This window comes from Mus musculus, chromosome 8, assembly GCF_000001635.26.
Source record: "Mus musculus strain C57BL/6J chromosome 8, GRCm38.p6 C57BL/6J".
Classification (NCBI taxonomy): Eukaryota; Metazoa; Chordata; class Mammalia; order Rodentia; family Muridae; genus Mus; species Mus musculus.
Window position 1 is genome coordinate 92,027,748 of NC_000074.6, and position 12,633 is coordinate 92,040,380.

General features: G+C 44.3%; 1 long non-coding RNA gene and 1 other non-coding gene across 2 annotated transcripts in view; both read left to right on the forward strand.

The window, feature by feature from the left end:
• The window catches only part of Gm28516, a 13,997-nt gene extending 3,306 nt beyond the window's left edge, over positions 1 to 10,691 (forward strand). Inside the window, exons 2-4 of the long non-coding RNA XR_879097.1 lie at positions 3,441 to 3,575; positions 3,873 to 3,963; positions 10,416 to 10,691. This is a non-coding gene — a long non-coding RNA (predicted gene 28516). The remainder of the gene's footprint in view (positions 1 to 3,440; positions 3,576 to 3,872; positions 3,964 to 10,415) is intronic.
• A 1,478-nt stretch (positions 10,692 to 12,169) lies between these two features.
• Gm24254 lies at positions 12,170 to 12,273 on the forward strand. Its single transcript, XR_003947657.1, has one exon. It is a non-coding gene; the product is annotated as a U6 spliceosomal RNA (small nuclear RNA).
• Positions 12,274 to 12,633: the final 360 nt, after the last annotated feature.

Here is a 12,633-nt window from a genome sequence, read left to right on the forward strand (position 1 = left end):
TTAAAAATTTTATCAATGTTGGAGTTATAAACAAAGGCTTCTAGCTAAGTGTGTATCTCTTGGTGAGGTCTTATGACCTCACTGGGAGAACAGCTTCTGCCACTAAACATTTATGTTTGAAAAATCAGGAGTATTTTATGCACAGGTTCATTTCCAGAAGGAACTCGGTCCAAGGAGAGTTCTACAGTGGACCATAAAGAACACTTATAAAACAGATCCCTGAAGTAGTGGTCACAGCATGTGCTAATCTGACAGACTCCTGGGCTAGTAGCCCAGGTAGGCATACAAGTCACTGGGAACCCTTTGCTGATGGAAGTGGACAAGTGTGAGGGAAGAGACAAGATGAACCAGAGACAGTCTGGCTTAGCTGATCATTCTTTCAGGAGTTCCTGAAGCTTTCTGCAATTGAGTATCTTGGGGTCTGATCTTCAAACCTGACCAGTCCCCAGCAGGGGAGCAAGTGTCTGTCAGCACCCACCAACTGTGGCCAGCCTAGTCGCCCCGGCTTTGCCAGCTGAAGGTTGCTGAGCTGTTCCACTAACCAGAGAGAGCTGTCGGGAGACTCAACAGGAGACTGTCAATCAAAAGGCATCTGTAGGATGTCAATCAACTCACTCTCTTCAGCTTCATGTAAGGACGTCGTTTCTGTGGGGTAGCATGGAAGTCACTGGATTCTAGCAAACGGGTTGGCCTGAAGCAGTCAGGCTGCTGAGCAGTCACTGTCTAAGGGTGTGTCTGTGGTGCCCTGAGTTCACAAGAGGGTCACAGCACTTCTTGGAATTAACCGACTCCTGTTTTGTGGCTAGATAGCTTTATCACCACCCGACCACCGACCAGTTTTACAAAACAAAACAAACAAAAGCCTAGACAAATCTAGTCACCAGAAAGTGTATAGTGCTTGTCAAAAGGGCCACTGTCACACTGAAATATGCCTCAGGTGGGCTTTTCACTGGGAGCCTTTGTAAAAGAATCGAATTTCTCTCCCTCTGACCTTTTTCAGGAATCTTTGCTTTCTGTTTTTTGGGTTTGTTTTTTGTTTCTGTTTTTGTTTTTTGGTTTGGTTTGGTTTTTGGTTTTTGGTGGGTTTTTTTTTTTGGTTTTTGTCTGTTTGTTTGTTTTTTGCTATAGGGAGAATTTGCTAGTGTCAGAGAGATGGGCACTAAGCTGGGAGATGCTGCTTGCTCTCCTCCAGTCTGTCTGCAGGTGTCTTTAATTCCAATGGCAGGATGCTGTTCCTGCACCCAAATTCGGACTTCCCGCCTGGCCTTGCATCCACACAAAAATAAGTAACTGAGGAGGAAGCTAATTTCTCTGATTTCTGGCACAGGGATGTGTGGGAGGGGCTCACTCTGCAGGTGTAGATCTTGCTACAAATCTGACATCCCTTAACATCCAGATCCATTGCTTTTACATTCATAGCTAACAAACTCAAACCCACACTCCCCTGGTGGGGTCCTAGCAGTACCTGGCTTGTCCCATCCCATTTGTCTGACACACACCTGGAATTTTTTTTTTTAAGTTGAATTCTCCAAAATGCCTAATCTCAATATTTTTGGCCCTCATCTGTCCCGCATGGCTTTTCCTCATTTGCCTGTAGACACCGTCCGTTCTTCCCATTTCCCAGTGACACTTGCTCTCACCGCTCTTTGTGGTGAGGGGGAAAAAAAAAAGTCTGTGCTGTGAACACAGTTTGACATTTCCTGACATTTCATGAACTAATTACACTACAAATAATTAAGCATGTTCACATCTGTAACAAACGAAGCAAAATGGTTGTCAGCCAGTGTGATTGATCACCTCCCTGAGATTTGATCTGATGAGATTCTCCCCTCCGTGGGCAGGAGCTCGGTGCCACCAGTTTGTAATCACGCCTTCAGCCTTTTTTTTTTTTTTTCATGAGATCACACCGATGAGACGCTTGCAGGAAAGGATGGGAAAATTAATGACTACAATGAAATATTTGCATTTTTGCAGGGCCAGAAAAAACAATGAACAAGAGATGTGTCACCCTCAATTATTTGGTGGTGCTAAGAGCTTGCAGACAGCTCCTGCTGAAGAGAGCTGTTGGGAAGCCCGGGGGGTGTCAGGCTGGCTGGAAAAATGTCAGGTGACAAGGACAACATTTTTTTTTTTTAATGCTACACAGGCCCACAGAAGCTCAGCTAAAAAGACAAATTACAGGAGCAATTTCTTATGGAGGGGGAAATTTGTCAGCCTTTAAGCTTGTTCCTCCACAAAGGTTGGACAGGGGCTTGAAAATAAGCTGGGCGGCAGACAAAAGAATGCAATCTGATATCTGCCAATCGATCCACCTGCCAATGGTTTGGCGGTCTTTGTTCCTCGTGGTTTGGGGCTCTCAAATGTAGGCTGCACGAGGTACCCAGCCGGATGCTTCCTGCCTACTGGGAACTCATTTGGAAGGGACCCCAGTCTGCTGGAGCCTTAATTTGGCTTTTTCAGAAGCAACTCCAGCCAGTTTTCTGGGTAAATTCCTCCTGAAGTTGCCCAAACAAATGGATTTATCATCCAACATGATGCCAGCCTAGAGACTCCGGGAGCCAGACTGCAAACAGAGAATAAAACAAATACCTTCGGATAACGGAGGAGGGGGAGCAGCTCGCCCTGCCATGGTGTTTGCCAGTGACATTCTGGTAATCATAGAGGCAGGGAGGAGTTTCTAAAGATTAATGTTTAAAGTGCAAAGCAAATTCCATCATGTGAATTTCCCTATCATTTTAATTTCTTGGTGTGTTTATCCACTGTTCTCAAATGGAATAAAGAAATCAATCCGCAGAGCAATCAGTGATCGGGAGTTTTAGCTACGGCAGTCCATCAGGTGACATTGGCCACAGAAGGGTGTGTATTTTATACGGGGCACATAGATGCACACCTACTGTGTGCAACATGTGTAAGTTGCGTCACATGTTTTTATAAGATTTTTTTTAATCCTGCTACACACATTCAAGAAGGGTAAGGGACTTGCCCAAAGTAACAGTGACTATATGGCCAAGTCAGAATTCAAACCTGGATCAGTTTAGCTCCAAAGATGAGGACCATCCCGTTTCTCTGTGCTACCAATGTTTGGATTCTGAGTCAGTCAGTCTATTTCGTCCATTCCATGTCACCTGGCTGGCTGGCTGGCTCCCGCTGCCTGCCCTCCTCTCTGAACCAGCACTCTCAGACTGGAATGAGCACCTATCTTCTCCTTGTCCTCAGGAGCATCCCATGTCCTGCCCCCAATCTTTTAGTGAGATGCAAATTTTTATCTCCCCAAGAAAGAAATCAGCCTGCATGTTGGCGGGGGTCCCTGGCGCTTCAAATCAAAGCATACCTCGTCCCAGGGGCGTCCAGAGAAAAGGCAGTTCTGTTCTGTTGCCCAGTAACGGAATCGGGGCTTCTGCATCTCCAGTTTTGATTTTATTCTTCCTTTGCATTCACAGGGAAGGGTACTGGATGACCACACATCCTTTGCGAAAATGGGTATTTCCCTGGACTTCCGGGCTCCTGGCCCTCCACGGCACGGGGCAGGCAGATTAAGCCTGACTGAGGACTAGGTGAAGCGTCAGGATTTCCGGGTGGGTTTCAGGGCCTTTCAATTATGAGATCACTAGATCTCAGTGCAGATTGGAAGCCTTAGCTGCCTTTCTTCTTCTTTGCATCAAAACCCAGATGTTTATCCGCCATTTGTCGGGCTAAGGCTTTTAAAGCTCCATTGTTGTGGGTTGTCCAGGGCGCGATAAATCCCAGCATTTTTGACCTTCATTCCACAACATGACTTCAATATCTCCTAATTCCTTTTTATGAAACAAATTGCCTCAATCACCTTCCCATTTAAGCAACTGCAGCTTAAATTGTTTTTGTTCTTTCCTAAGTTCTTTGTCCAGATTAAATGCCGTTGCGCAGAACGCACCGCTCTCGGCTGAAGTGGGGAGGCCGATTCGATTAGTATAGATGCGGAATAGGGTAAGTACTGTGTCAGTGTCCTCTCTAGAAGAGGTGACACATCGAGGGATATTAAGAATGGCCATTTAATGTAAAATCTCAGATAATACATGAGTTAAATGGAGAAAATGAGAGAAAGCTTTTAAGCGTCCTCCCAAGACGGATTGCAGAATAATATTATTGGACACGGGAGGGGGCTGATTGACACCGTCAGGAGGCCATTATCGCAGTGGTGTGGAATCATTATGGCAAAAAGCATCTCAGAGCTGAGGCTTGGGAGAAGCAACACATAATGGGTTATCAATAGTGGACTGATGATTGGGCTCTATTATGTTACAAACAGAAACTTCCTGTTGTGTAATTCAAACCTAGCATTCAGATGAATGGGCCGGAGTGGAGCCCCATTTCCTCTGAGAGTAAAGGGAGTAATGGGCGTGGCGGGAGGGACGGATGATAAAACAGTCACCTGGCAGTGGTGTTTGCAGCTTTCTGTGGACCAAGGATTCAACAAACGCCCTTTAAAATTTCGCTTGTCAGTCCAGTAAAACTACTTGTGAAAATCAGAGGCAGCCTCCATGGCTGGCTATCTTCATTTTTGAGCTAGCAGGCTAAACCACTAGTTATCTTCATTACTGGAGTTTTGAGCATGTACCTTAACCCAGACTCTACCCTGCTGCCCTTAAAACTGCCAAGAGGCCAATGTCATCCAATGTCATCCTCAGTGCATTGCCAGGAGCTGTAGGCCAGAGAGAGGTCTCAACTCCAATTTCCAGTTTGTAGATGAAAGGTGAGGTTGGGATTTGGTCTCACCTTGTATAATTCAAAGCCCATCAATTTTCTCCCATAGCAGGTCGAGTACATGTATATGTGTTTGTGTATGTGTTTGGCATGCATGTATATGTATGTATATGTGTGTACATGCATGTCTATAGCTGTGTATATTATGCCTGTGTATATGTGATTATGTGTGGTGCATGTATATAAATGTGTATATGTATATAAATGTGTGCATGCATATATGTCCATACATGTGTGTTTATGTGCATCTGTGAATACATGTCTATATGTATATGCATGTGTATATGCATATATATGCGTGCATACATACATGCAAATTTGTGTATGTGTTTATGTGCATATATGTATATACATGTCTATATATGTATGTGTATATATGTGTATGTTCACACATGAGTGTATATGTGTATGTCTATGTTATGTATACATGTGTATGTGTGCAAATATTTGTGCATGTATACATATATGTATGTATATGTGTGTGTTATGTTTAGGTTATGACAAGGACAGATGCAATGAAATGAAGGGACCTTTTTATTATGTATTCTGATTCTGGTTAGAATGTCCCACCAGGGGTAGGAATTAACTCTTTAATAAAACCAAAAGCCTAGGGAGGGCATGGGCCAGCAGCAGCTTGTGTCCTGTTGACATCTGACCTGAGGACTCCTCCTGACAGAAACCTATGATTGTGTGTGATGTGGGAGGCAGGAGAGCCAGCAAAAAGCAAAACAGGAGGCAACGAGCAGGTGAAGAATGGGCCACCACCTGTGCAGCAGCGCACAGCTGCTCAAAGGCAAACTAGACCCATGGGTATTGATGCAGAAAGATCTCCAGGATTAAAAGCAAAAGTCAGGATGGGCAGAGGTGGCTCAGTGGGTAAAGTTCTCAGCATGCAAACATGAGGACCAAGGTTCAGATGCCCAGAACCCATGAAAAAGCCGGGTAGACATGACACTCCACATGCAAATCCAACCAACCTCTATCTGATAGAAGCAGGGAAAGACCAGAACAAACTGGTTTGCCATACTAGCTGCAATGGTGAGCTCTGGGTTCTGTGAGATGCACCTCAATGTATAAAGTGTGCAGCAGCTGGGGAAGTCACCGGATGTCAACCTCAGGTCTCCAAATGTACATGTGAATACATGCACATGCATGAACATGTGCTCTAGTGGTGTGTACACAAACATACTGAAAGAAAAGGCAGACACCAAAATAAGTATTTGTAATCTCAGTTACCTTTGAAAGAGTATGTTCATGTATACATATATGTGCCAGGGATTGGGACCAGTGCTTTGTACGTACTACACACACTACACACACTACACCCCAAGACCCCATATATATAATTTTGCCATATAGAGAGATATACTTTTAAATGTGTATAGATGTACATATGGGTGCCTTAACTATATATGTGTAATATATTTTATATCTACAATTACATATGCACAGAAAGTGTTCAGAAATTTTCTAGAAGAAGCAAACAGAATTGGTTACCACTGTGGGGAAGCCCAAGGCTCTCGGATGCAAACAAGGTTTGTGTCTTCTTAGATAGATTTCCACATTTCCTGGAGCTTTAATAAAAATCAGTATTATTTTATTAAAAATACTCATTCTCTGCTGATTTGATTTTCTTAATTATGCCTTTCTATATCATCTAAATGTTTCATAATAAACATGTTCACTCAAAATATATAATTGGTATTTAAAAGTTATTATAGTCTGTAACAGTTCCGGAAGAGGCACATTCAGTTATATTTATCGAGATATATTTCACATACCATAATATTTGCCTGCTTGACGTTCAGTAGTTTTTATTGTGTTTGGAGTTCTGCCATGACTTCGGCAGTTTGACTTCAGAGCATCTTTCTCAGTAGGAGCTCGCACTCTGGAAAGTCTCTTCTCATGCTCCTCCCTCACCCCCCTCACTGGACTGACATCTGTAGCCCATCTCTGTAGATCTCTATTCCTATTCCTGAACAATTAATATGAATGAAACGCACCGCGCATGGAGCCGCGGTTTAACTAGAATTGCCCACCCCACCCCATCCCCACCCCACCACCTCCATGTTTAGCGGTTGAAAAATTGGCTTTCAGCTGGTTATATGCTTTCAGAAGGAAGTAGAGACTTCAGAAGGCGTGGCTTTGGCTGGAAGAAGTAGAGTACTGGAGAGGTGGGCCGTTGAAGGGATTACCTGGCCTACAGCCCCACCTCTGTGCCTCTTTCTTTGCTTCCGTCTTCCATGAGACAGGTCCTTTGTTCACAGGCACCTGCTTCACCATGGTCCATGGAGAGAAAGAGCGTGCTCTGTAACCATGAGCCACGGTGCATTACGCCTCCCTCTCAGCTGCTGTACCTGGGGGTCATGACCGTGAAGGAAAGTCTGACTCATATGTGGATTCTTCTAGGGTTGGCTTTCCTCCTTAGCATCACCATCACCTTAGCATACCATAGGGATACGTCTGCAAAGCACATCCATGCAGGAGCATGACTGAGTTCTTCTCCCCTTTCGAAGGCCAAATAATACTCTACTTTGTGGCTCAGCCATAGTCTATCACCCGTTGCCACTTGATGAACACCTTGGGTCTACAGCGAGTGGCACAGCTGTGCACACACGTGCATAGGCTTTGTGGTGGTATTGCTATCAGGAATGCTCACCCTACATTCACTACCTTGAGGAATCATCACAGCATTTTCCCAAGTAGCTGTACCATTTTGCAATTAAAAGCCCAGTGTCTCAGCATCCTAATGAGCGTATTAACTCCTGTTTAATAGAGCTGCATCCTAAGACATCCTAAAATTGCACAAATCCATTCGTTGTGGTTTGAATGTGTGCTCCCCCATTCATGCTCATGATTGGAGTGTTTGGTCCTCAGATACTGGTGCTGCTTAGGGAGGTTCCGAGAGTGGGGCTGAGATGGAGGAAGAGGACAAGGCGAGTCCTTAGGTTATATCATTCCTGGCTACTCTTCCTCTTTTGGTCAGTCATGCTGGGAACAATGTCCTCTGCCATGTATTCCAGTCACCTCGATGTCCTTATCCAAGCATATGGGAGCAAAGGTGCATAATGATGTTACCATTTGAGACTGTGGGCCAAAATAAAGCCCTTCCCCTTTAATTTTAATTAAATTAATTAATTAAGTTAATTAATTTAATTAATTTTAAATTCCCGTGGGTATTTTGGTCACAGAGACATAAAAAGAAACTAATAAACCATTCTTATTGGAAAATGTCAGGGGAGCCAGGCATGGTGGCACATGCTTTTAATCAAAGCAGGCAGAGACAAGAGAATAACTATGAGTCTAAGGTCAGCCTGATCTACAGAGCAAGTTCCAGGTCAGCCAGGACAGGTCTGGAACATAGAGAAACCGGGTCTCAAAAATAATAAGAAAAAAAAAGTCAGGAAAGCCATGACCCCGAAGCTTAAAGGAAAACTCTCTCCCCGTTCATTTTTCTTACCTTTCTTCCCTCTTTAGAGGGAAATACAAGGTTATTTGCCTCTTTCTAATAGTTTTTCTTCATTGCTGTCTTGTTTTTACTTAAATATGGTCAAAATACACATGCTATTGTGTGATTGCTGCTTGTTGTTCTATATGAACTCTCATAGTTCTGTAAAAGAAACAAAAAATAAATTGGGAGGTAGAGAGATGATCCAGTCAGTAAGAGCCCTGGCTGCTCTTCCAGAGAACCCAGGTTCAATTCCCAGCACCCACATGGCCACATGGCAGCTCACAAATCTCTGTAACCCTAGTTTCAGGGGGATCTGGTGCCCTCTTCTTGACTCTTAAACAGTCGCTTTCCTTCTCCGACTGCTTTTGGTCATGGTGTCTCTTCGAACAATAGAGAGCCCAACTCAGGTTCTCCAGTTGTTCTGCTCAGGGACCACGTCTGTCAAAACGAGTCACCTAGTTATGTTGATTTTAAAAAGAGAGAGGATGTGGGACCCTTTCTTATGTACCATGCATGTGGCACATAGACATGCATGCAGGCAAAATACAGAAATTACAGTTTTTTAAAATTACTTTTAAAATGCTGTTTAAATAACTAAGATGAATTTTTAAAGGTCTCTCTACATTTATCTTAGAATTAAGGAGCCCAGTTTCCTCCCTGGATTCATTCCATTCTGGCTTGACTTTATGCCAGGACACTATTTGGAGTACACACCCCTCCAGCCCCTACCCCTCCCCCCCACCCCCCCACCCCCGCTAGGGGCCAAGCTTCTTAGAGTTCTTTGTGATTCTAAGGTCAGACTTTTAGAAGGCAAATTATGGTTCTGCCATTGATAAGTTCATTGTCCCTGGGTCTCTGTGCCTCAGTTTCCACGTGTGTGAACTGAGAATAAGAAATAACCCATACTCATAAGATGATAGGGGAAGTGTGGACAGAGCCTTCAGCTGTGTGGCCCCTGGCTGCCCCTCCCCACTGTTAGCTAAATGTTCAGTTTAGAGGCCCAGGCCCAGGAGAAGCCGGCTTTAGTGTAATTCTCCCCGATGTGAAGCTGTCTGGGAACTAAATAGTTCCATGTGTGATCATCAGGGACTCCCAGTCCTGGGAGTTAAGACCTCAACCCAGGAGAGTTGGGTAGGGCTACAAGCCCTAAGCCTCACTCTTTGATTGAACTCAAATTGCAAAATGAAGGGTAATCGCAATAGCAGGTCATTATCCATTCAACCCAAGCTGGGCCATCACAAAGGATATTAATATAGCCATAAAAATGAGTCCAGATCCTAAGGCTAAGCCCTCAAGAGAAGCCAGACAGAGGGAAAGAGTGACTACTGCCATCAGGATTGAGACCATGAAGCCCGCAACTGAGGATGTGTAGCTGCCGCCATGGTTTGGGGTACAAGGAGCCAACTGTTTGTGATTCCAAGTGTTTGCTGACAAAAATCTGGTGGCCAGTCAGTTCCTTACTGACCCTTTTATCCCTGGGACTTAACCAGCCCTCACTTCATCTTGGACACAGTCATAGATGAACTGTGATTATTGGACTCTCTAAAACGATCAATAAATATTTGTTGAATTGTGCTGAATCAATTGGACTTTTATTTACTTGTTAACTCCCAAAGCCAATGGCAAACCCTGAGTCAACGCCCTTTGGATATGCTAATGAGACAGTTACATTGACCGGGCCATCAATTTAGGATGCTATGGATCTGCTGCTGTTGGTGACTAGGCAGGGACTGGTTACTATAGGTCAGCCAGGGCTGTGGGACTCTGGTGAAGATGTGAAGCGAGCGATGGCTTTGACTGGCTGACCCTTTCTTGCTCTGATGGCCGATCTCAATGCTGGGTCTTATGTACACGTGAAAGAAGATTCTCTGTCATCCAGGGTATTGTGCTGCTCTTGTGTCCTAACTTTTCAGGGAAGATTCTTCATTGCTTGCCAACTCAAAGCCTGCTGTGATTCCCAAGGGGAGCTAATGTTCCCGGGATCTTTATGCTTTTTCATCCTTCCTTCAAAACGGAATTAAGTTGTGTTTGTTATTGCTTGAATTGAAATGGGCCCTAATTCACTTTGTTGGTTAGCTTACTTTCAAAATCAAAACCGGTTTCCTGCTGCTTATTTTAAAAAAAAAAAAAGCCAAGAAGAGCGTAAACGCTCAGTGGCCAGATCAAGTTTCTACTGTTACATTTATTCATTTCCTGTAAGATGATCATGCTATCTGTTTCACAGAGCAATGGAGACATGTCTGAAGACGTGGGAAGGAAGAACTGGCTCACATAAGTCCCCATTACACCTTTAAGACAACCTCTGGGAAGAGACAAAGACCCTACAGAGATGAGGGCCAACTGTGCAGCAGAAACAACCAGCATTTGCCACATCAGTTGATTTTCACATTAGTGCTGTGAATCAATTTTTTTTTGTCAGCAAAGCTGTGACCATGGTAGCCAGGCAGCGCCACCAAAATTGCTAGAGTAATATAAATAAAACATAGAAGTCAGGGGTTGTATAATGTGTTGGTTGGGTTGTTTTGTTTTTGTCTTGTTTTGTTTTGGTTTTGGTCATATTGACACAAACCTAGACATATCTGGAAAGAGGGATTCTAATTGATAATTGTTGCCATAGGATTGGTTTGAAAGAAAGCCTGTGGTGTGTTTTCTAATGACTGATCGCTATGGGAGGGCCCAGTCATCCAGAAGCTGACAGCACTGGAAGTGGAAGTGGTCCTGGGTGGTATAACAAGGCAGGTTGAGCAAACCATGGGGAGCAAGTGAGTAAGCAGCACCCTTCTTCATTAGCTCCGGCCTCCAGGTTCCTGCCTTGACTACCCCGGATGATGGACTGTGCGAGAAGGCTGAAACAGTCGCTTCCCTTCTCCGACTGCTTTTGGTCATGGTGTCTCAACGAACAATAGAGAGCCCAACTCAGATACAGGTCCTCCAGTTGTTCTGCTCAGGGACCACATCTGTCAAAACCAGTCACCTAGTTATGTTGATTTTAAAAGGAGAGAGGATGTGTGACCCTTTCTTATGTTAGAAAGAGAAAGAGCCAGAAATAGTGGTGGCTGGCAGAAATAACTGCCAGAAGGTACCAGAACTGTCCAGCAAAATCTTGACACAGGAAATCTGGACATGGGCTGAAACTCCTAAGCTCTGACAGTCCCTATTTTCCCGCTTTGCTCTCCCTTTTCTCAACTTTACCCTCTCACTCTGTCTACTCCGTCAACCCAGGGTAAGGTGAGGTACCACGTCTGACTCTCACTGACATTCTCTGAGAGCCTCTCAAGTCTGTATCTGCCAAGAGCTAGAGTGAAGAGCTCCTCTAGCAGGAAACTCAAGAGGACAAAGGACTTGAACAGATATTTTACAAAGAAGACAGATGGATGCCCACAGACACAGCGCTCAGCATCATCAGGAAAATAAAAGCTAATAGGACATTGACATCCCACCACACATCCACTGAGATGGTTAAAACTAAAGAGAATGACATTGACAAATGTGGACAAGCATGAGGAGCACCCCGAATGCTCATCCTTGGGGAGCATGGGAGATGATACCTCACTTTAGGGAAAGGTGTGGGGTTTTATATACATAACTGAATAGACAATGGCTTTACACCACTGAACTTACAGTAGCAATAGCATTTCAGTTCTAGGCATTTACCCAAGAGACACACAGTCATATGATTTCTAAATGAATTGGCAGAGGAGTGGAGCAATAGTTCAATGGTTAAGAGTGCTTGCTTTCAGAGGACTCAAATCCAGTTCCCAGAACCTACATGGAGAGGCTCACCACAACCATATTTAGCTTCCACTCTAGGGGTCCCACACCCTCTTCTACCCTCCCATGGTAGTCACATGCATGTGATATGCACAAGCATGGACGAACACACACACACACACACACACACACACACACACACACACCGTGCACACACGCCCACCCACCCATCCACACACAGAGGGTATGTATAGAAATTAAAGTTGTGTGCTCAGTTCAGCAGCACATATACTAAAATTGGAACAATACAGATATTAACATGGCCCCTGTGCAAGGATGACACACAAATTCATGAAGTGTTCCAGATTCTTATCATAAGATCACAGGATCTCAGAAGCTTGGTCACACCAGGATTTCGGGATTCCAGAGACAGCTTGACTCCTAGGAGTTCTTACACACAGGATCTCAGGATCAAAGGATCACAGAGACAGTTGGACTCTAAGGAGTTCTGACACAACCAAGATAATAGGAGGGACAGGCTCCAGTCAGAGACAGTGAGTGCAGGTAGCACTAGAGATAACCAGAAGGCAAGAGGCAAGCACAAGAACATAAGCAACAGAAACCAAGTTACACCACAGCAAGTCCTGGATATACTATCACATCGGAAAAGCAAGATTCAGATTTAAAATCACTTCTCATGATAATGATAGAGGACCTTAAGAAGGATATAA